Raw genomic sequence first — 26,324 nt, 5'->3', positions numbered from 1 at the left:
CTAAACCATAACACAGTCTATCCAGTTTGGTTAAAACCAGGACTTAAAATACACATAGCATTATAGAAAGGAGGCAAGGCTAGTGTTAGGCATAGGGGAAATGCCCACAATGGTATGACTAGGAGATACTGAAAGGTCTTCCTTGGGCTGGGGGGTGAATACCTACTCACTTGTTAGCATAGGTGATACTTTGGGCTCAGTCACCAGCACCAATACAAACAAACAAACAAACAAAAAACTCTTTCTCATCTGAAAATAATTTTCTGAACAGGTACGTACATTACCTGAAGTCTGTAGCTGCAACTCTTGAAGGGTCTTTCTTAAGATGGTTTGATTCATTGGAGCCAATGGAATGGCTGCATATCAGAAAAGAACATGTTGACGGTGTGTGTGGGGAAGGGTCATGCAGGGGCTACCCAGCAGGGGAATGTCAGACTCAAACTTCAGGGTTCTGTACTGTCCTTAGACAAGGGAACCAAGTGGTCGTGGAAAGAGAGCATGAATAGACAAAAGGACTCACATTCTTGAACTTCCTGATATTCATTTCATTATTTATATGTGACCCAAGACTTTCTGGTGATTAGGGGATGATGAATTTTATTCAAATATCTGTTTGATATGTATCTTTTAGATTTAACTTTTATTTATTTTAACGAATACATAAACACTGTGCATATTTTTGTATATGTATACACTGTGTAATGTTCAAGTCAGGGGAAATCATCTATCTTCTCAGACATTATTATATTTTTTTGGTGAAAAATTTTCAAAATCTGTTGTAGCTTTTTTGAAATATGCAGAATGTTATCATAATCTCTAGTCATCTTTCATCAAACATAGTCACCCCAAATCACTGTCATCATTCACAATCACTAGAATGTCTTCCCACTATGTAAATATGACTTAATACCTGTTGGTCAACTGTTCCGCTTTGCTTCCTGGCCCCTGCTCTACCTGGCTTCTGGTAACCACCATTATTCTCTCAACTTTCATGGAATTAAACAAATTAGATTCCACACACGAATGTGGTCCTGCAGTACTTGTTATTCTGTATCTGGTTAATTTCCTTTAACACAATGACTTCCAGGTTTGCTGTATAATTTTAAGCAGAAGCCCTCATAACTTTATATATGCCTATAGAACAGCCTGTGTCTACAATTCTAAAATTGATTATTATTGTTAAACTGCAGCTTATTCCTCAACATTTCTGGATTTATATGTTAATAAATCAATGACTTAATAAGCTTCCGTGGTAATTGAGAAATGGTTAAAAAAATTCTCAAGCGCATTATTTCCAGTTGCTGAACTTTTAGCCACACTTACATATACACACACATGCACAAACGAAAAAACCCTGACAACACAACACTATAGCTGAAGGCTTAGCACACACTGCATAGAAATGATAAACAGATGTTCAGTGGATTAGACAAAGGGAATGAAGGGAAGGGAAGGGGGAAAGAAATAGGAAAGCTAGTGGAACGAATCAGACATAACTTTCCTATGGTCAAACAAAATATTTTGATCATCTCTGATCAGAGTTTAGAGATTAGACATTTTACATTCTTGTGCTTTTGAAATAAAATCTTTTGAAAGTGTTAAATTGAAAATGAAGTCCTGCTGTATGCATTAAAATACTGCCTAAGGTGTTATTACTTTGGTAAAATAAGAGTTTTGTAGTTTGGTAATAAACTGAGTAGATACATAGCCCTTTGAGACAACATAAGCATTAAGACCAAATGCCTACCTAGATTCCAGACACTTTATTCATCCATTCATCCATCTATCCATCCATTCATTATTCATCAGGCATTTATTGAAAGACTTGTAGGAAAAAGAGTGTTGAGCATGAGAAGTGAGGTCCCTGTTCTCCTAAAGGTAATATTTTACTGGGAAAAAACAAAGTATAAATAAATAAATAAACTAATAAATTTCATGATTGCCTGGACATAGATGGATATATGTTTAGCTATAGCCTGGCATCCATGTTGGAGTTTTTGGAAGGGCAATTAATAAAAGTCTTTCTGTGGAGAAAAATTTAAAAGCTCAGATACAAATGTTGTGAAAGAACTCTTTAAAAAAAAACCATGAGAACAAATTCTAGGTAGAGGGAACAACATGTGCAAAGATGTTGAGGAGGAAATAATAGAAATATCTAGAAGGCTACTCATTCATTCACCCAACAAACAGTTGTCAGGTGCTTAGTGTATGCTGGATACACTGACAGGGTAATTTTGGGGTATGCTGCATTTTGTCAAGTAGCATTTTAAGTGTGTCTTTTTCTAAGAAGAAATCAAAGGTGCAAGTTCTAAATTCATGCTCCTTGAACTTAAATTCAGATTCTGTCCATTTTTATGCATGTAACTTGAAAGATGTTATTGAACCTGTCTTATCTTCCTCTCTGAATAGGGAATAAACATTCCTATTATAGGATATTTGTAGATTTAGAAGAGTTGAGTTTTAAGTAGACATGAGAGTAGTTGCTGGCACGTAGCAAGTACACAGGAAACAGCAGCCATTCTTATTATTTTGTTAATCACACTGATGTAGTTTCGAAGTGCTCACAAATTTTCTGTGAAGTAAATTGTTTTAGGATTTTTTTGAGCTCTGTTTCAAAATTTGTCAGTTTTTCTTTGGAAACAATCTGAATGCTGGACTACATTCATTCCACTCCTTATTCTCCATGATGCCCCAGATGGCCTGTTACCTGACCCATAAACACATTTGGAAAGCAGTTCACGGGTACTTGGAAAGTCACGCCACTTCACCTTTCCTCATTTTCATTAATTTTTATATTAACTGTGTTTTTTATAGTTTGATTACAGTTCACATGGCTAGAGTTGAATATTTCTACTTTCCTTGATGTGTACAACTCATATCAAGTTTAAATTGCAGTTTTGTAAAGAGTTACAGACATAATAACACAAAGTTTTCTTGACACGTAGAAAACATGTTAGGTATTCTTTAATTATCTCAATATAGTGGTTTCTTCTCCCCTTGTTCTTGTTTTTATTTTAAGCATTCCTATTATATTTGCAATAATCATTTATTTCAGATTTGTAACAACACTTCGTGTATTTTTCTTCAACCACATGCTTAGTTTTTTTTTTTTTTTGGTGCTGGGGATCAAACCCAGGGCCTTGGCCTTGCAAGGCAAGCACTCTACCGACTGAGCTATCTCCCCAGCCCACATGCTTAGTTTCATTAGCTGCTTCATCATCTTGGCAATTGTTTGTCCATCACTTAGACAAGAGTTGATGCATAACACTTGTCAATAATTCTGCATATGAAAGCAATGGGTTAATATATTATGGAAATTCCAGCACTTAGTTTTGACTCAGTTCAATTTGTGAACATATACTTATGAAAATGCATATATAGTTCAACATCAAAATTCTCATTTGTTCATAAATGTGACTTCAATGAAGTGATGGCAAAGAAAAGAATGGGTCTATTAGCGATGTGAATCATTATATAATATGTATGTGTGTTATTCAGGGCTCTCCAAGGAATAGGGGCCAATAGGATAAGCATAGATATATGAGAAGGGACTCATGGGAATTGTCTCTTATGAGGGCATAAGAGGTGAGAAGACACACGTTATGCTATCTGCCCGCTGGAACCCAGGAAAACCAGTGGTGAAATTCAGTCTGAGTTCAAAGGCCTGAAAACCAGGAAGCTGTTGGTATGACTCTCAGGTGGAGGCGGAAGGTCTAAGAGCTGGATGAACTGCTGACAGATCCTGGATTCCAAAGGCTTCAGAACTGAGAACTCTAATGTCTGAGTAAATGATTGTGTCAGCTCCAGAAAAAGAGGAAATTTTCCCTTTGTTTCACTTTCTTGTTCTATACATGCCCTCAACAGAATGGACTGAACTCATCCACACTTCTAAGGACAGATCTTTATTTGGTGTACAGATCCAAATATTAATCTCCATTGGAAGAAATAAAAAATAAGCCCCAAATAAGCAGGTGTAGTGACACAGTCCTGTAATCCCAGAGGCTCAGAAAGCTGAGGCAGGAGGAAACCAAGTTCAAATTAATTTAGGGAGGTCTCCAGCAGCTTAGCAAGACCCTATCTCAAGACAAAAAAATAAAAAGGGCTAGGGATGGAGATGTGCTCAGAGGTAAAGCACCCCTGGGTTCAATCCCTGATACCTAAATAAATAAATAAATAAGAAAGAGAAAACCACCCAGCAATAATATTTTATCAGCTATCTGGGAATCCAGTTATGTTGACATAAAATTATCACAGTTTTGCTTATATTCCTCTTAGATGAAGATTGTTTTTTAAAGAAACTAGAGCTATGTTATGACTTGGGTATTTTTAAGAGGCAATATAACACAAAAATTTAGACTTCTTATGCTTAATAAACCACTGAACTAAAGAAAGTAAATTTTTAAGATTTTATTCAAATATTTATTTAATGTGACTGTCAAATAATTCACCCTTAGATTCTGGGTTGACTTTCAATATCTGCATGTCCTTGTATAAGTGGCTTAATCTTCCTAAATATCAATTTCCTTACTTTACTTATTTCCTTATAGACTTGTGAATTAATATGTCATGTATTGAGAACAATGTCTGGTAAATAGTGAGCAATGTTTAAGAGTTTTCTACGGTGACTTACAGTTGTTACTATTGTGCATGGAACATTTCTAGGGGTAGAATTAGTAAAACTTGGCAGATATTCAGACAAACTTTTATGCAAGGAGCAGAAAGAAAATTGTGCTTTGATGATCAAATGTCCCTAGCAGCTGACACAGAAGAGGCACATTCTTTTGTGGCTCTACTTTGTTTCTTTTGGATATGAAAAATCAAAAAAGAAAATCCTCCTGAGACTTATTTATGAGTTGTTTCTGATATCTGAAGTCAAATGTTGGCTTCTGTAGATGATGAAAAAAATTGAATGCTAATATTTATCCAAAATCCAGATGCCTTTTATTGGAATGTTAAAATACTCTGAAACAATTTCAAATTTACACAAAAGTACAAGTAACTTTTTCCTGTAATGTTTGAGAAGGGCTGAACTTGTTACCACCCCCTGCCAACTAATTTAGTGCTTAATTACTACAATTTTTGTTTAACCAATTGATTTAGGATTTTTACAGTGTTTTCTATAATTTTAAAATTCATCTTTTATCCTTTTGAAATAATCAGAACATTGACATACATGCGGAATATTCCCCATTCTCTAACATTATCCGAATAAACATTAATGATTAGAAAATTAAAATAGGATACATGACATCAAGTAGTCCTCTATTTCTGTTCTAATTATACTGGTTATTCCCAAATCCCTTTATAAGATTATGTAGAAGAAAATGAGGGGGAGGGAGTTATGAAAGATGGTGGAATGAGAGAGGTATCATTACCCTATGTACATGTATGATTACACATGGTATGGTATGACTCTACATCGTGTACAACCATAGAAATGAAATGATGTACCCCATTTGTGTACAATGAATCAAACTGCAGTCTGTAAATGAATAAATAAATAAATAAATAGATAAATAAATAAATGAAGGTAGATAAAATGAAAAAATAAAAAGAAGTTTTGCCTTCATTTATTTCTCTGGAATTTTACTCTCCTCCTTAGGTTTTTTTTTTTTTTTTCTCCTTGACTTTCATAACTTTGCTGCTTTTAAAGATGGAACTAGTTATTTTTTCAAGCGTCCTTCAATTTGCAGCTGTCTTTTGCTTGCTCACGATTATATTAAATTCTGCCTTTTTAGTGGGAATGCTCTAAAAGTGACAGAGTGTCCTTCTCCCTGAATCCTGTCAGGTGGCACACACGTTTGGGTTTACCCCATGACTTAAGATGTTTGCTTTGATCATTTAATTAAGTCGATGTCTGCCAGGCACTGTTTTTTCTTTTGTGGTTAGTAAATTTTAATTATAAAGATTTGCTTTTAATCTATCCCATTACTACTCAAACTATGGACTCATGGCTTTCTATTTTTGTTAGTGCTTTATAATCCATTACTTTGATAATTTTGATACTAAAATTTCTTCAGATTTGCCCGAGAGTCCCTTTATGTGTTCCCTGAGTCCTTTTGACACAACCTAATCGTTCTTTGAATTTGTGTTTTGATTTTGGCACCAAAAAGTGTATCCTAGGCTCCTCCGGTACTTCCCCTGCCTCAGCTTTGGAAGAGTCATTTCTCTAAAGAGTAGGAGTTATTTTAAGTGCAGAATGGCATTCAGAAGCCAAGCGATGGATGCGAGGTATGTTAATTCCTGTGGGTGATGTTGGTTCCAGTCCACCTCAGTGCACACAGTAAGCCTACGCACACAGATACATGTACACGTCCTTACCTCTGTTTACATCTACATTGCCATAGAGTTCTCCTTGGGCACATTTTTAACTCCCTTCTCTGACAGAAGATTGGCTCCCATTATCCTTATGTATTTACTTATTTCACCAATTCCCTGTCTGTAACCAATTTCCTATTGTCATTGCTACCCCTTCAGAGTGCTAATGTCTTCTTCATTCTGGATAACTCTGGTTTCCCCCACCTGGGTGCCTGCTCCCTCCACATAGATATCTCCTTACTCACCATGCTGGACCATGTCCTACTGAGGATGTCTTCCTCCTCCTGCTCACACGAAGCCGGAAGTGCTGCTTCATGGTCCACGCTTCACCCACTGGAATGCTCTTCTCATCCTCTGTGGGCTCTGGAACTTCATATCAGACTCTGACACTCTTCCTGGGGGTCTCTCATCTGTGGAAATGCCCAAGACCACCCCTCTCTAGGCTACCTCATTTCCTTTATGCCAGTACATGATCACTTGATTTGCTTCACTCTAATGAATGGATTTAGGACTCAATTATCAAGAAGAGGAGGGAAAGTTAAATGAAATGAAGAAAACATGTCAGATTTTAGTCAGAAATTAAAAACTAGTGAATTCTGGGAAAATATAGAAGAAACATTGTTTATTGTTGTCAATTAGAGTTGAGTTAGTCTTTCATAAAAGGGTTGAAGTTTGGGGGAAACTATTCTACACGGATCAGCATTTATGTAATTTTAAAAAATTCAACTCTACAACAAGGCTCACCCTAACTTTAGATGGTCTGAGAAAATAATTTTATCCTGTAGTCATAATTCTCACCTACAAAGTGAAAGTTACTGATAATCTTGGAGGCCTCCTGGAAAAACTAGACATATATTATTAAAAAGTTTAAAATTCAGTAGTTTAAGAAATATTTATTGTGACATTGAATTTGGTTCTTTAATCAATTTGTTTTGTTAATTTTGATTCTATTTATGTGAAATTTCCTGAAAAAAAATTTCAAAGAAACCAAAAGTAGATGGATTATTTTTAGGAGCAGATGACAAAACAATGGGGAAGGACTGATAATGGGAATGGGATTTCTTTGGGGGAATGATGGAAAATTTTAGAATTAGGTAGTGCTAATCATAGTTCAACTGTGAGAATATACTGAAACCCCCCTCAACTCTAAACTTCAAAAAAGTGAATTTTATGCAAACACATCTTAGTAAAACAGTTAATATTCCATAATAGAAAAGTTGTGATATGACAGTAGTTGTGATATAACTAACTTTGATGTTCCTATGGTTTTAAAATCATATGAAAATGTTAACTATTTTAAAGAAAATCTTATAAACTAAAAAATAATAATTTATGTGAAATTTGTATCACAAATTGAAAATTGTGTTGTGTGTGAAACAGTGGTATGTAGGAATGTCAGCATCAGAAGGTCTCTACTATGTCTTGAAGAAGGGACCTTAAAAGATAAGGCATCACTGTTGATACTGACAATTAGAAATATATGGGTCAAACAGCAGAGTATTAAAAAAAATGATAGCTATAATTAGAATTGAACCAATTATAAGACTTTTGAAATGCTGGTGGCAATATATAGAAAATGCAGCTGATGCTCCCAAAAGACCAATAAAGGCCAAAGACATGCACATCCCTTGTGAGAGTAAATATTAGAAGCAATTTAAATGCTTGATATTAAAGAATTGATCAGGAAAGATTCAGAAAACCAAATACTAGAGGCCAAAGCAGGCATGGAAGACTAGGAAAATATTTCATTCATATGAGGGAGAATTTATGACACAAAAATACCTTGGAAAGAAAAACTAAAATATAAACTGGGTAAAAATGCATGCATCAAATTTAATTTTTGAAATATGCTTATATTTTAAATGGAATAGAATATGGATAGTTTCTTCTGGAATAAGTGAGATTATTGTAATTTTTGAAATTTGTAGTTTTAAAAAATGTCTATGTTCTGCTGGGCATGATGGCACATGCCTGTTGTCCCAACATCTCAGGAGGCTGAGGAAGGAGGATCTTGTGTTCAAAGTCAGCCTCAGCAAAAGCAAGGTACTAAACAACTCAGTGAGACCCTGTAACTAAATAAAATACACAAGAGGGCTGGGGATGAGGCTCAGTGATTGAGTGCTTCGAGTTCAATCCCTGGTACCCACCCCCCAAAATTCTCTATGTTCTATCAACACAAATTGCTTTTATGCTAAAAAAAAGTAAAACTAAATGTTGTTTAGAAAATGTGTGTTCTGATGATTATAAATAATAACAAAATAAAATATTAATTGAGGTACTTCATTTGTCAACAATCATTAAACTTGATCTTGCCTTTGCCTTTTAATTATAACATATATTAATGTTATTATGTGGAATTATACATCCATTAATAGATATTTAGCTTACAGACCCTGTTTACTGAATACTAGCAGTATAGTCACTCATGATTTTGACAACAAAAGAACAAAAAATAAGCGCCCCTACCACTTTTCTGAATAAGTGGTTTTGATATACATAATTACTCATGAGTATTTTCATTCTTATTTTTCTTTTCATACTTCATGTTTCTTTATAAGTCATTTTCCTTCTTTTTGAAGTGTACATGGGTGTGTGTGCACACATGTATGTGTGTTTGTGTGTGCCCATGCTTCTACAGTAAAAATTTTTATTGGTAAAATTTGTCATATTTTGTGTTTATTTGGAATGTTTGTATGTTATCTTGACCTTGAAAGCTAATTGTACTAGAAATGTGATTTTTTCCCCTTAGCTCTTCAGCTATATTATGCCATTGCCTTCCTGATTTCAGTGTTGCTGTCAAAATGTCTGTTGTTTCTCTATTTTTGCTTTTGTTCAGTTAATCTATTTTTCTGCTGTCTATATGTTCTCTTAGTATCTCTTCTATATTTATTATCCTGTCTCTCAATGTTCTACTCCTGGGTAACTTGTTTAGGTAGTATACTAGTACAATACATTTTTTCTCTTTAGCTGGTTCCTAATCTGCTTTTTAATTTGTCCATTGAGCTTTTTATTTCAATCATTATATTCTTAAGTGTTAGAAATTCCCTTTAATTAGTTTAAAAATGTGTTTGGCATTGTTAGGAAATTTTTAGCCTTACATAGAAAATGAGAGTGAAAATACGAATAAGTATATCTGTCTAAATCACTTAATCTCATGTAAGGATGTTCTTCTTTTACTTGTTCCTCTTTTTGATTACATTCTTTAACCCATATTCAAGTCATAGATATTATGTATGTAATTTGACCATTCTAAATTCTTAAATACTTGGAAGCATGTCCCTGTTTTTTGTTTGTTTGTTTGTTTTTTGCTGTTCATCTCACTATAAGATTTTTTTTCTTTTTGTGTCATTTTTTAATGTAAACTCATGCTGAACCTATTCTGTGGCAATCCTAAATGTGTACATTAGGGACCCTTTTCCTTGTCAGAGAGGACTTGCATTTATTTTGGGAGTCAGAAGTAGATAACACACTGGGACCAATTCAGATTCTTCACAGAACCCTCTGGTTCAACCTTCCCTTATTTTGGAGCTTAGGGCTTGGTCTCATTATCTGCAGTCCCAGAATTGGCATTTATATACAGTTTATCCTTGAATTATTTACTGCTTACAGATGCCAGCTCTCTCTTCCACTCTCCTACCACCACTGTCCTTGAAAATTGCTTTTACTATCTTCCAGGACTGAATTGTATACTAGTAGCCAGTCTTTCAGGGAAACCAGTCTCCCATAATATTGTAAGTTGAAAATCCTTTATACCTCCATGACTAGAGAATTTTGGGTTTATCTTCCATGCTATAAATTTAAATTTTGCATCTCAAATTTTCTTCTTTTCCCTGGAAAATTCAGTTTCACTATCTGCCATAGTATGGCTGGTTTCCTTCTAATTAGCTCTTATCTCAAAAATTACTCTTTTGCATAATTGAATTAATTTGAAACCGATATTGTGCTGCTTAAAAAATTCAAATAATCTTCCATAAGTCTAATTTTCCAAATATGATTAAGGGAAGTCCATCATTCCTTGTTTCTAGTCAGGGCCAATTAATTTGCTTTCTATGTTCTTGTTCTGATATTATTTAAAGAATAAACTCCTCCCCATGGAGCTTTTAAGAAAATCATTTGTAAAGAATATAATACTAATCTCTGAAACATGTAAATTTGGGAAGTAGAGATGAGTTAGGGAATAGTCACGCTTGACTTAAATTTACATGGGTAAGTGTGGTACTATTGGTTTGAATTGTGTCCTCTTATATTTATGAGAATGAAACAGATTTATGAGAAGGAAAACATATTTCTCTTTTCCTTAAAAAGGAATTGCTCTAAATATTTAAAGCAAAATGTCTCTGATAAGAGAATGCATGTTATTGCTTGAGATTTTTTCTTCTTATCTGAGGTTCACAGGTTTGTATATATGTAAACAGTCTTCTTAGATTGTAGCCTTGTCTTCAGCTGTGACCACACAAGAGCATGTCTAAATGCCAGGTGATCTCAAATCTCCTTCCTTACAGATAAGAGAGGAATCTCACTGTGGACCATTGTTCAAATTGGAGGAAAAAAATTAATTTCTATATGAGGAAGAGAAAGGAGAAAGTGTTTAGAAAGGAGGTACTAGAAGTTATCAACATTAGGATATAAATATCAAATCTCAGCTTCGGTTGCAGAACCGCTTTTATGAGTTCCTCGCCACACCCTGGGTCCTTCCCGGTCTCCCTCTGCTTCCACTACGGTCAGCTCTGATGCCATGCTGGCCCTCCCTCATTCTGAACAGCCCCACTCTCTCTCCTCTGTCCATTGAACAACCCTTTGCACCTGCTTGTCCTTCTTTTTGGTAAGCTGTCCCCCTAACATATCACATGTTAGCAGTAGAATAAATGATAGTTCTTTACCTCCTTCAGTTTCAGACCTAAGTATAATTTCCAGAGACTTAGTCTATTCTAAAGTAGGACCAACACAGAATCTTCCTATAAATGTTACCCTAATTTATTTTCTGTGTTAGCTTTCTGTTGCTATGACAAAATACCTTAGATCATCAACTTTAAGGCAGAAAGATTTATTTTGACTCAGCTTTGGAGTTTGCAGTCCATGGTTGATTGACCGGTTACTGGGGCCTGTGCAGAGGGAAGAGCGTGGTGGGGCAGAGACGCTCACTGCGTGGAGACTGGGAAACAGAGAAAGAAGAGGGTCTGGGGTCCCAATATCCCTTTCAAGAGCATGCTCCCTAACTTTCTTCCACTAAGTGCCACCTCTGAAAGGTTGTACCACCTTCCAGTAGTGCCTCAGTCTGACAACAAAACTTGAACACATGGGCCTCGGGAGAACATTCCAGTTTCAACTTTTGCATTTACTTTCTGGCACTTGTGACAATTTTAATTTTCTTGGCTTTATTATATTTTACTCATTTTGATTTTTTTGTCTCTGGATACATAAACTGTAGTTTCCACTATAACAGGTGCCTTTCTCTCTCTCCTTACTGTAGAGATCAGAGTAGGCACACAATTGACACTTTGTAGAATGACTGAATCCTTAAGTTTAATACCATTGGGACTTTTCCCTAGGGCATAAGTATGCGTATTGCCTTTAGCTATCATGTGTCATAAAGTCCTGGGCTAGGGCAGACTGAGGGACACATGTAAGCTGACAATAAGTACCCAGTGAGGTGGAATTCAAGTCAGAAAGGACTTCTCAGCTATAGGAGGTGTCATTGCTTCTGGGACATCTCAGCAGATGAAACTAGGAAATAGATGTGTGTACACCAGTATATACAAACACGTCAGTGTGTGTGTGTGTGTGTGTGTGTGTGTGTGTGTGTGTGGGCATTTCTACCCATGGTAAGCTAAACGTGAGTTCACCCTGAAGTCTCTGACTTCTGTCCAGAGCCACATGATTTACTTGGGTTTTTCCCCTTGCTTTTCTTTAACTGTTGACTCCAACAGTGAGAAGCCAGAGTCCCACCAACTGCCATCTTTTACTTATTTTTTTCAGTTCCAGAACACATGTACTGTGGCTTCAGCTCTATAGGGACAGGACTTAGCTATAGAGCTGAAGTCCTGTCCCTTAGCTATAGCTCTAAGGGACAGGACTTCATCAATTACAATATGGTGCTCATGGATAGTTTCTTTTGTCTCTGCTTTTACAGTCTCAGCTGTTTCCCAAGTCATTAGGAGATGGATGATCTCTGCCCAATTGGTGAGGTGGAGTCATGAACTCGTATTACAGTTAGATACTTTTAACAGGGTCTGTGTTCCATCTTTGACTGCTTAATCTCCTAATTGATTCTGAAAATTTTTACCTATTAAGATTTATTATTTATGTGGTCAGGTTCTGTGAGCATTGACTAGTATGTACTATTATGTCTCTAACACTTTATTCCTATGCAGAATAATTTTACTACCCTACAAGAAATCTGTGCTTCACTTATTTAAATTTGTACCAACTACTGATCTTTTTCCACCTCTTGCCTTTTTCAGAATTTCATATAAATGAAATTGTTTTGTTTGTAGCTTGTTCAGAGTGCCTTCTTTCAGTTAACAATTCCTATGTTTGATAGCTCATCCCTTATTACCACTGAATAGTATTTCATTGTATGGATGGAACACAGTCACTGATTGAAGGACATGTTTGTGGCTTCCAGTTTGTGATGATTATGAGTAAAGTTGTTATAAACATTTGTGTGAAGGTTTTGTGTGGACATAAATTTCAACCCAATTGGAAAAACACCTAGAAACGTGATCACTAGTTTTTACGATGAGTCTTTATTTAGCTTTACAAGAAATTGCTAACCTTCCAAAATGTCTTCCAAACAGGCTGCACTGCTTGGATTCCCACTAGTAATAAATAAAAGTCCTCATTGCACCACACAAATTAGAGTTGTCAGTGTTTTGGATTTTAGACATAATAAGTGTGTAGTGTTATTTCACAGTTTATTTTGTTTTTCTCTAATGACAAATGGCATTGGTTATTTTTGCCACATGATTAGTTACCATCTATCAATATATTCTCTGAAGAAATATTTGTTCAGAACTTTCAGCCATTTTTTAATTGTTTTATCATTATTGAGTTTTAAGAGTTCTAGGTATATTTTAGATATAAATCCTTTATCACAGTGGGATTTAAAAAAATATTTTCCCCAGTCTGAAGCTTGTCTTTCCATTCTCTCAAAAGAGTCACAAAATAATTTCCAATGTCTACAAAGTCTAAATTATTTTTTTTTCAGGTTTTATGCAACTGCAGATGTATCTAAAAACACATTGCCTAGCCCAAAGTCATACTGATTTCTGTCCTGATGATTTTTTTTAAGAATACAAATAATTTTTAGTGCAGGAAGTTCTTGTAATTACTAGAATAAATAATTTTAAAAAAACTTCACATGTAAATCTTTTCATTTGAAAGAAAAATGAGGACTTTTATACAAGAGACTGTCATGAAATACTGCTTATATAGGTACAGAAATAAAGTCAAAGTCATTTAAGGACATTTGTAAAATACTTCTTACTGCAATGCTATTCAAATAAGGATGGACTTTCTTCCATTATTGCTACCACTGCACAGATAATAGATCAATTTCTCTCCCATTTTGTGTAGATAACTCCCACTATCATTAATTGGAATTATATGTGTAAGAAGAAAGGGAAATATTTAGACCTTACAGGAAATAAACATTACCGGCTGTCAACAAGGCCAAATTCTCTCAACCAGTAGATGTCATTCTCTCTCTATATTAATGTGAATTTCCAGTCTCTACCTTTAGTTTTCTGTTCTTAGGACCAGTTATGAAAAGGAGTTTCATTTCAGTCTGCGTTTCTCTTGATCATTTTTCCAAGTTTGTATCTTTTCTCTTCCATAATAGGAAGAGTGCCAGAGTGTGAAATTGGGGCTGTTTGACAGACATGACAGTCAATAAGCTTCTTTCAGCCACTTAGTCCTTGGTGTGGAATATTTATCTACTTACTCATTGCATTCAAAATAAAATATTGCTGATCTGGGAATGGAGAGGCCTGCTGTTCTTCCCTGTTTTTCAGAGTGGGCCATGCCATGATGCTTTTGCGTGAAGGTAAACAGGAAAGACCTGTTTATAAATTTGGGAGCATACCAAGAAAATCATGTTTCCAGGAAGCACTGGTCATTTTCCCCTTTTGGGGTTCTACAGTTTTTACTGGTAGACCCCTACAGATGTTGTCTTGGATGTCCCTGCTTCGTTCTCTCCTTACATTCTAAGTTTACTGCAATGGATCCATTTTAATCCTGCTGTACTTATATCAGTTTACTCAACTCATTCACAAATAAGGGAGGAAGGGATATCAACTGACATTAACTGGCATGAATTTAATGGGTAAGCATTGTTTTAGGCACATTTAGGTGGTGTTACCACCATGCTGAATGATACAGTGATTACTTGTAGGGGGTGGAAAGGGGGAGGATCCACACAAGAGGAAAAACAGTACGAAGGAAGCAGCACATAGATGAAACTAAATACAACAAAAGTATTATGAAATAACCAGGGTATTATGGAAATGCACTGAGTGGGCATTTTCTAGTCTTGGGAAATAAGAAAAGAATTTCCAGAGGAAGTTCCTGAGACAAAAATCTCAAATATTAGAAAGAAAAATACAGGAAGAAGGGGCCAGTGTTGGTTAAGAGAAGACAAAACAGAATTTCAGGTAAAGGACATTTTTTTTTCTTCATTGATTCATTTCTTGAACTCAGCACAATAGATGATAGTTACATTTTCATTGAGTGAGTGGATAGGTAAATTATATCAATATTTGAAGGCCAAATTTGAGACTAAGCACTTTCAAGTATAGAACAATTAGTGTGTCTACCACTTTTAATAGTCAGTCATACTGCCATGAGAAGAGAAGAAAATGGGAGACCTTTTTCTTCACTAATGGATTCTCTAAAAGACCTAATCACTTTGGAGAATATGCTTTTAAAATATTATGTTCAAATAATATTATATATAGCTCTAGGCTGCTTTCTAAAATTCCGGAAAATATGGGGGCTAAATACCCAAACTTTGAAATAGGATTATGAATTTAAAACCTAAATCATACCATTTATTAAGCTTTTAAACTCCTAATAAATAATCACCTAATTTTCTATAAATGGCTTAAGAAAAACAGGAAAAAAAATGATTATTGTACCTAAGCAGGAATTTTCATAATTCTTTTGATCATAAATGTCATAACTTGTCTATCAGTTGGATAGAATGCGCTGGATTTTTTGTGGTGTCTTTCCCAATCGGCTAACTAAAATGAAAGCTAAGCATACTCAGTATTGATAATGTGTTTTACTAATTCTGTTACAGTCACCAAAGTACTCAAGTTCAAAGGACTTGTGTACTTTTTGAGAAGTTAGAAATTTAAGAATGAAGAAAATATAATTTTTCCAAGAAATAGAAATTAGAGGTGAATTGGGACCTCTGGTTTACTGTTCCATGATTCCCTTAGACCTACTCCTACTATTTATGAATTGTTCTAAGGAGGTGAGCAGATCCATTTCAGTCTGCTGGTTATACTGGTTGTCTCTCTGGGCAACAGTTTGGGTCTTATGTTGGTCATTTTCTTAATGTCAACCAATGAATGATTCCATTCTCTTGGATTTTGGGACATGAATCCAAAAGAGAATATACACTTTCACTCTAGGAACTGAATTCAGACATTTGTGGAAGCCATCCTGAATACCTTGAGGAGAAAGTCAGCCAAGTGGCAATAGGAAAAATGAAGTTGATAAAGAAGGAAAAGAAAAATTTGTTAGTTTCCAGTCTCTGTAACAAGCAGACTAGGTAAATATGATATAGAAATTTCAAATCTGAGGCTTAATGCCATATTTGAGTGGGATGTTGGAATAGTCCTTTAGTTGGGGATAGTGGTAAGGATATTTTGCAAATGAAAAAAGAAATCATAATATTCTGAATATAGGAGCAGACTAGGAAAATCTTTCTGTTGGTTCACAAAGGTTCAGCAACATCCAGGCTCATGATAGGATGATCCTTCTCTGGCAATTTGGTCACAGGCGTGGTCAGATTTTTTTTTAGGTCAATGAATTGAGAGACACACATACATTCATCCTTCAGGTTCTCTCTTCCTTTGTGTGGTGATCATAGGAGATCATGTCAAACTGGATTCACCATTAGCCCAATTGCCAGAGTACAATTGACTGAACCCATTGTCAATATAGAGCATGATCTGTCCTCTTTTTATGGATAAAGTCAATTTCACTAGCAGTTTAAATTAACTCCCAGAAATGATGTTTTATAGTTTTGCTTGTTATAACATGGACCACCATCCCATTCTTAAATAAATCAAATTTGTGAAAGAGTAAAGTATGCTGAATAGTTTATGGACAAGGTACAGGACTAACTGGGAGATGAAGAGTGGATATCATCAGAGAAGCAAGTTTGGGCTAAGAGAAAGGAATTAGTTTTCCATAACTAGCCTCTAGTGGTTGTTCTGTTTATAGAAGTGATTTAATGAATGAAGAACAGTAAAATCAATACCTGTCTGATCTATCAGTAATTCCACATTGTCTGCATCATATACATCTAGCTTCCTGAGAGTTCTACTCTTCTTTTGTTTTTATGAGGACATCAATAATTTTTTTTCTTGCATGAGAAAGATTGAATTAACTTTCAGTTGTTGTTAATATGGCAAACTAACACAAGTCAAAACTCAGAAATCTCACACTAAAATTCATAAAAGTAGATGAGTATCCTATCATTAAAAGAACTGATGGTTCTCAAGGTTTTCTGGACTGTAGAGCAGAATCTTGAAGAATAAGTATATGTGGCACCTACACAGATTAACTTGAAATATGAAATTTCTACCAGTCTTTTTATAGAATTTCTAAACTAGTCAAGTACTTCAAAAAGCCAATTCCATTCCACTTTCCAATTCAAACTAACTGAAAACTCCAGTTAGCTTCCTCATGTAACTGTGAAAATACAACCCTTGGAATTGCTTTTTTTATTCACTAGAATAGAAGAGAATATTGTTCTCAAACCTCATACTCACTTAATAAACCATGAAAATATAAATAGGATAAGTGGATAAATTCACTTTCCAGATTTTTTGCTGCCCAACCCTGAAATATCTGGATCTGGAATTTACGTCTGAGCTGGTAAAATGAGAACTTCAATACAACTTTAAAACAAACAAAAGGACATCCACACAGGTTGATTTTTATTGCTTTGGTTTGAGCAATGAACTGTATAATTTGTTTCCCTGCCAACAATATTTTGTTTGGTTGGGCTTGCCAAGGGAAGAACCAAGTAAAATCATTTTTTGACTATAGGGATGTTTAAAAGATGAAGCTTCTTTAACATCTAACTGTAGATATGCTTTCATCTGTAACCTATACAGCTGAACTGCACAATTACCTTATTTTTATAATCCAAAGACCAAAGATTTTGAAAGCTTTTCACCAGTGCCTTGACTAATAGAGAGGGGGTCTAAATGCCCCTGACTTATAGCTGCTACTCAAATTGATTGACTTCTGTATCTGTATGAACATATGATTTTAAAATATATCAGGTGGATTTAAATTTTGCACTAGCCCTTATTTTCTAAAAGCTAGTTCCTTATTTCTCTCCCACTTAGCCCTGTTCTCCACATTACAGTTGAAATCTGAATGTGGTCATCAACATTTCAGCCTTCCATCATGTGGTCTCTATCTATTCTCCAGCAACATTCTCTGAAAATAATGCTGCACTATTTTGAGATGTTTGCATATCCTGGGTAGTTTCATGCCTCTCTGTATTGTTCAAGTTACTCTTTTTGCCTGGATGCTCTTCTTGTCCCATTTCCAGTCCATCAAATTCTAACTCTTTCTTAGGTTCAGGTCAGATATTACTTCCAGGTGGTTTCCTCTGAGCCAGCATACTGCTAAATGCCCTTTTTTTGTGTGTTTTTACAGTAAAAGATACATACTTGATTTATTTTATTGAGATTACATTTGCATCTGCCCCATTCTCTATAAACTTCTTTGAAGAACATCATGGTTGTGAGTTCATTCTCTGTGATCCAACTCATCCCCAATAACTTCTTCCTACCTCCACCCTACCCAAGAACAAGTCTCCTCATTTCCTAATGATCCTGGCATATCAAATGTGTTTTATAAATATCTGTAAAGCTGAATGGAAGAGTTTTACCTTAAAACATCCTAAAAGACTGTACAATGCACTGGAATTAAAGGTCTGATTTTTCCGGTTCACAGAGAAATGCAACAGCTCTGCTCCAGAAGTTAGACTTATGAATTTGATGTTTATCGAAATCCATTTTCTGACAATATCTATCTCTGACTCTGTCTTTGAAAATCTGTTTTAGGTCTGGGATATCTCTATTTGCTTTCTAATTCTCCATTTAAGTATTATCCCTTCTGGGAAATCTTCTCACATCCTTTTGATATCTTTTCACACTTTTTTTCTTGCTCTCAAAGCTCAGTGTGCATAAATACATCTAATATAATACTTATCACATTATATTGTAATTACTCATTCAAGTATATCTCTTTGCATTCTTTAATTCAGTGCTCCTTGAGGGCCAGACTTTTTCCTTTTTAGTTCCTTCCCAAGTGTTGTTTAATAGAATTTTTAAATTGGATATTAGATATACCAGTTAAGTTTCATTGTGCTGGTCATAGCCCCTGTCTCAGAAATGTGTTCCACGGATTATAGAGAACAAGTGACAAATTATCACCAAGTAGAGGAACAAAAGTTTTAAGCAATCTATTTGACATCTCATTCTGTTTTCTTACCTATCAAGCGGAATTCATTCATAAAATTTGGTGTGGTTTCCTTGGATTGTAAGTGACAGAAATCTAAATCCAACTACATTTACCAGAAAGGGGCCTCATTTGGCTGGAATCTGAAAGTAGTTCTGGCTTTAAGCACAGTTGAGTGTGAAGATTCTAAAGGTGTTTCTGGGTCAGGTTTTTCTCTTTTCATCACTTGACTTTCATCTTCATGTCCATATTCTTCCTGCGTCAGGTAAGAAAGCTGCTCTCATCTCCCGACTTACGTTCCACAGTGGAAAGCTCTCATGGGTTCTTACTGCCTGGGCAGTTGTCTGGGGTCTCTTCCTGGGTTATTGGTGTGACCAAGCAGATGAGGGTGCTCTCCACAGCCAGTCCAGGTTTGTGCTCCTTCCCTTTGGAGAAAGTAGATCATCCTGACTATAAACACCAGAGGACCACACAGAATATCAGAATATGAAAAGGAGAAAAGGAAGGGACATTCCAGGCAGACAAAATGACATCTCCCAGGGCCTACTACATTCATTTATTCTTACAAATATTTGTAGAGATCTTCTTTCAGAGACTTAGGGGATCATTACTATAAAGTGTCTGGCCCACAATGCACACATCAAACACTCAAAACAGTAACTGAATTAACTGAAACCAAAGATAAGATGTTATTTGCTTAATAATCCCATATCTGTTATCAATGTACATTGACAGTTTCTGAGCAAAGTTTGACTTCTGCACTGGTGACATATGTAGGTAATATAACTTTTATAGGCGCTTTGGCCATTCAACTTTATTTCTTCTAGAGGATAAAAATCACCACAACAAAATTTCAAAGCCTATTTTCTCCTTGTCCCTGGAAATATTTTATTTTACCTCCACAGCTGTAAAGAATAAGGTTTCTGAGTATTTTGATGTAAAATGATTCTCATTATGAAAACCTACTGTCTTTGATGTAACTCTCTCTGTAGTATTCTTACATAAGCTAATTTCCAGTGGCTCTATAGAAAGGTCATATGCCTGAAAGTCAAGATGCCACTCAGTTGCACCCTGGCATTATGAGAAGTCACTCCTCTGAAGGAGCTCTGTTGTTAGCACCTCTGCTGTTTGGAAATTGTTTAAGAATCAATACCCCAGAGATAACAAGAATCTAAAGGACTTGCTGGGCTCAATGCAAGGTGAATTCTTAGAGGGAAGTTGAGATCTAGGAGCTGGTTCAGGAAACTAAGGTCATTTGTCTAACAAAGGAACTGTCTACCAAAAGAGGTTCTGGCTTCTGTCTGTGATTCTGAGCTGTATATGTAACATGTATGGTCGTTAGTGTCCACCTCTAATAGGGAATAGCTCAACTGCACAGGGTAAAATGAAAAGATATGCTTTGAAATATGTACTTTGATCTTTCTTAGAGGCCATCAGAAAACCCTCAAGTAAACTAATTGAAATAATGATGCTTAATGCATTTTGTTTAGTAAGGTTAGACAAATTGCTGATAAATCTAATGATTCAGAAATCCTAATACAGAGGTAATAATGCCCACTGTTGCCTGGACATTAAAGTTTTAATCTATTTTAATTCACTTTTAACACTGAGGGTTGTGTTAATAAGTGACAGAGCAGCCATATGAATCATGATCTTCTCTCGATCTTCTTTTCCCATGTCCTACACTGCCTGCTCCATCTTGAATAAAGAAATAAGTTGTTAAAAAGACACGGTGAGAGGATGAAAGTATTAGTTAGAAATTAGACTATATTATAAATGAATTAAGAGAATGCAAGTTCCTTGAGAGACAATAAAATATTGGATGTTCTCCCACTGTGCAGAGAATGGGAACAACTCATCTTGATATTGCAACTGGTAGTCTCAAAGACCAGCAAAATTGGAGGCACTGAGCACCCATCTCAACAATTTATAAAATATTTGTTCTACACGTGACAGTAGAGTGTATTTTGACATATTATGCATACATGGTGTCTAACATCCTAATCAGGATCCCATCCACATTTTTTTAATTTGTTCATTTTTGGTACTGAGAATTGAACCCATGGGTACTTAGCCTTTGAGTCACATCCCCAGCCCTTTTTATATTTTAGTTAGATACAGACTCTAAGTTACTTAGGGCCTTGCTAAGTTTCTGAGACTGGCTTTGAACTTGCAATCCTCCTGCCTCAACCTCCTGAGCTGCTGAGATTACAGGTGTGCGCGCCACAGCGCCTGGCTCCCACTCACTTTTGCTGCCTTCCTTAACAATTTGCAGGCGGTTGTTCTTTGCATCACTGAAGGGTCTGGAACCACTGCTGCAGAAATTTCCCAGAACCTGGAATTCCTCTATGGTTTTGAAATTTTTGTCATGAATGTTGGCCTTTAAGGGAATGTCTGGTGCATTATGTATGTTCTAAGGTCCTACGCCAGATGAACAAGCTTCCATGGATGACACTTCCATCTTTTCTTTACATTGCAAAGGATCACAACTGGAGGGAGAAAATTCACCCAGGACTCTTGTCTTCCACCTCCTCTCAGACATTTTTCCTAATCTCTCTCTCTCTCTCTTTCTTTCTTTCTTTCTTCTTCTAGTCTAGTTGCTGCTGTTCTCTTTGATATTCTGAGAAGCACAGACTTAAGAGGAACAGAACAGCAGGGCTGCCTTCCTTGATGCATATTAAAGTCCCCTCTGGAAAAAGAAGCTAGAAGACACCGAGTTACACCAAAACAGGAATTTTTAATGCACATCTTACTGAGAATAACAACATTAGAGACTGTCTCTATGGCAAGCTAATGATCCCTTGGTTTAAGAGGGAGTCATGCAGAATCTGTGGCTCAGTTTGTGAAACTGACTAAAAACAAAGCCCTGCAAGACACTGGACACCAGTTGTTCCAATTTCCTTTTTTCCCATTTATTTTTAAGTATAAAAAACATGACCAGACCTAGTTTGCCTTTGTTCCTTGGAAGCACTGTTTGTAATTTAAGTGACCCAACAGAAGCTATTGGAGGGGTGTCATGTCATGCAGTAAAATTAAAATATACATTATCATTTTCAATGGGAACATAGAGTTCTAAAGAAAAGAACCAGCATGACAAAGATGAATTTGCATCTCAAACAATGAAATGCTTATTAAGTAACTGCTGCATGTGAATTGAGCACATTAGTTCAGGGATCAATAAAAAGATAAGCCAGCAATGCTGTCAGGCTTTATGCATATTTTGATGGTCTCAATGTATAAGTAGCTAAAGAAGATTTATTAATATTATCCTACTTTTATTATAATGGTCATCTGATCCATTGAAGATATATATGAAAACCACTTTGTGACATAAATCAGTTCACAGAATCTGATACCTTTGCTTACTGATTTGGAGACACATTGTTACTCATCTCTACAACCATCAATCTAGAGATGCTAGGGATGCCATTTTTTTTTCTTGTTTTGAACACATAGAAATTTTGGTTTTTAAAAAAATTTTTTAATTTGTTCTAATTAGTTATACATCAATGTTTATAGCAGCTCAACTCACAATAGCTGAACTATGGAACCAACCTAAGTGTCTTTCAATAGATGACTGGATAAAGAAAATGTGGTGTGTGTGTGTGTGTATATATATACACACACACCATATATAATATATATATAAATATTATAATATATATAAATATATAATATAATATATATTATATATAATATATTAATAATATAATATATATACACACACCATATATAATATGATGGAATATTTTACATATATATATAATGGTATATTAATTAGTTTTAAAGAAGAATGAAATTATGCCATTTGCTGGTAAATGAGTAGAGTTGGAGAATGTCATGCTAAATGAAATAAGCCAAACCCAAAAAACCAAAAGCTAAATGTTTTCTCTGATATGTGGATGTTAATTCACAATGGGGATGGTGCTAGGGTAGAATAGAGGTACTTTAGATTAGGTAGAGGGGAGTGAAGGGAGGGGAAGGGGTATGGGGGGAGGAAGGATAGTAGAGTGAACAAATAGATTTTAATTCCATTTTTTTCTTTTCCTTTTCCTGAAGATATTTTTCCTAAGACATTAAGGATTTTCCATATCTAGGGACCAGATAGGTAATTTGGCTTTGTTATACTAACACCATACATAAGAACACCTTTTGGTAAGATAACTGACTAGTGGCTGTTTGGTGAGTTTATTTGTTCAGTTTTTCTGTAATCTTTCTTAATCCAATCTATTATCTCTGACACAAGAATATTGACTTCTAACTGGAGAGGTGTATGATTTCTCTAAGAATGTTTAACTAATTTTCTACTATTGATAATAATAAAATCCATAGCTTTGGGCTGGGGTTGTAGCTCAGTGGTAGAGCACTTCCGAGCACGTGGAAGGCACTAGGTTTGATCCTCAGCACCCCATTAACAAAAATAGTAAGAAGAAAAATAAAAATAAAGTCATAAAATTTAAAGAACTCCTGTAATTAAAAAATTCTGTAGTTAATTGGCTGCCTGTCACATGTAGGGAACTGTTAAGCACTGAGAATGTAATAGTAAATGATTGAAAAATCAAGGTTAGGAATTTGATTTACATTATCTTAAACTCTAGTTTACCTCCCCATTCTAAAAAAAAAATAATAAAACCCCAAATTAGTAACATATCTAAGTTAGCATGAAGAATAATTTCTAGAATGAAAAGTCAAAAATAGGTCTATGTGATACTAAAGCCCATGCTATTTACTCTCTGCTACGCTCATTACATTGTTTTCTACACTCAATAGGCAAAATAAGATCAAATAGCTCAGATTAAATGCCATTAAAGGGAAGAAGTTGGGGGACATCTAGCTATCATTTCAGATGTCATCTTGCATTACATATTCATATGTTAACAACTGAGAAACAAATCAACATGCCAGGGGAACACCAGAAATATGGAGGTGACTCAGGTGGTGATGGGAATCCAGGTGAGCAGTGTCTTACCCACACATTCAGAAGGGCTGATTTCATCACACAGCACATCTGCCTAAGCTGATGGATGGTTCAGTGATGGAGGACATGTTATAGCAACTTGGAAATAAGATTTATTGTGTTTGAATACAAGATTGTTTGCTTTGTTTTGGGGAACTCTTGAGGTAACCTCTAAAATTAAAAATGCTATGAGAAAGAGTGATAATGTTAATTGCTATCTTCATTTAACATTTATTTTCTACCACAAATCGTGCTAAGTCCTTTTTTACATGTTATTTAATTACTAAAAAGTTCCATGGACCATTGTATTATCTCCATTTTAGAGATGAGAAAACAGAGAGCTTAACTAACTCTCCCAAGTTCACAGATGGGCATGCACAGATCCTTAATTTACACCAGGTTTGTGTGGTATTCCTGTTACCCACTGCCTTCTTTGTGAAATGCAACAGCATCACTACTGAGCATTTTTCAAAGACTGAATTATTTTTCTTTCTTTTGTTACTCTAACATCTAAATTTTTTTAAAAATTGTACTGACTGCTTTTCTTATTTACTTACATGGATCTTGAATTATTGCTCCTTGGAACCTAAAATGTTAATATTTTGCCTTTGGAAGTTTGTTGTCAGGGAGGTAAAGTTTGCTTACCCTCTTGTTGATCTGTGATGGAGATGACCATGGAGTCAGTCTTCAAAATCCTTTCTTCTTTGGTGCAGCAACAGAGGCAGAGCTGCATGGCGGCTGCCCAAACTGGAACCACAGTCCTTTCACATTTATACCTGATCTTGCACCTACTACCATTAGTGGAATTTTTATTTTCTTTTTGTGGGTGGTGACCTCTAAAATTTGGACATAATCCTATTTATCTTCTTCATCTGGTGGGGTACATTCATTGACAAGGTTTAAGGAAAGCAGAATAGAAAAATATGAGCCTTTCATCATGTGAAAAGAAGAGCCACTGCCCAACATTTTGCAGTAAGAAAGAAATAAACAAAGGTTGTGTTTGAGACAGTAGTTTTGACTTTATAGAGTATTTTAGCATAACATACCTAATATCTCAACTAGAATAGTTTTGTATTTTTTTACAATAATCACAGAATAGGACTCTGTGTTTTATCTTCTATAAAATATGTTCAGACACTTAGATGCTTTGTAAATTATATAAAAATCACCTTAAGTTCTTTATGTTATGGATTCAGAATTGGGTTGTGAACAGTGACCTGCATGTAAAGTCAAACTGTCTTCTCTTATAAAATGCATAAGAAATTTTGATCAAGCTTTTATCAAACACATCATGTTGCATGACATAATGAATGTTTATTGATATTTTGTATGTTCCCAATTACTGAGCCTTACATGTACTTTGCAGAGGATTCATCTATAAGGAAAAAAATACTTCTTTATCTTAATATCCCCAAATATTATGCATCATGTGTTTTTCACAACAAAATAATTTTGTTTTTTCTAATTGGTCTTTGGAAATGCACTTTTTGTGTTATGGTTAAAAGTTATCTTACCGTGACAGTTTTCTCTGGGGGAGATGGGGGTGGTCAGACAGATCCTGAGAGGTGTTCTAGGTGAACATGTGTTAAGAGCTCTGCTACTTAAGGGGACTTTAGACAACATCCCATCCTTTCTACTTTGTATCAGTCAGAAGGGTGGCCTCTGATCCTGACCTAAGTTATTTTCAGGAAAATTTTCCAGTAGTCAGCAAGAATAAGGGGAAGTATTCTCTCAGTTTTTTATTCAGCGTTTTATTTTAATTCAATTATTCCTATTTTTATTTTTTATTTTTTGGTAATACTCCCCACTACTGACTGGGTGCCAAAGGGCTTTTAGTTATTGCTTTCCTTAGGCAATGCCAGAGAGTAGTGTTTGGAAAGTGAGCCATGGAGGCTTAAAAAATTAATCTACCTAAAGACTGGAGCAAAAGACTTTGCTAGAGAACAGATCCTCACTTTAAAAATCAATTGCCAGATTCTCAAAGCAGAGAAGCAGCAAAAAGCAGAGTGGAAAGAAAGGACAGTTGCATAAGTCAACCTCTGTACTTTCTTCTGCCCCTGAGGGGTTTTTCAAGGTTCCTCTGTTTTACCTTCTAAGACAGTCTTATCATTGCCTCAGAACTGCAAAGATCTGACCTCTATTTGTGTACATAGGCTTTGCAATTATATTTTTCTAAGAAGCAGTTTTCTGTGGTCATTAAAGTTGGACTAAGATGGGTTCCAATTCTTGCCCTGAGGCTTGCTAACTCTGAGTTCTGAGCCTTGCTTGGCTCACCTGTAAATTATAGCTGATAATATTTATTACAAATAGAGTTGCTCTGTGAAGCAAATGAGTTACT

Source organism: Sciurus carolinensis, chromosome 6 (assembly GCF_902686445.1).
Source record: "Sciurus carolinensis chromosome 6, mSciCar1.2, whole genome shotgun sequence".
NCBI lineage: Eukaryota > Metazoa > Chordata > Mammalia > Rodentia > Sciuridae > Sciurus > Sciurus carolinensis.
Note: the sequence above shows the minus strand (reverse complement) of the source record.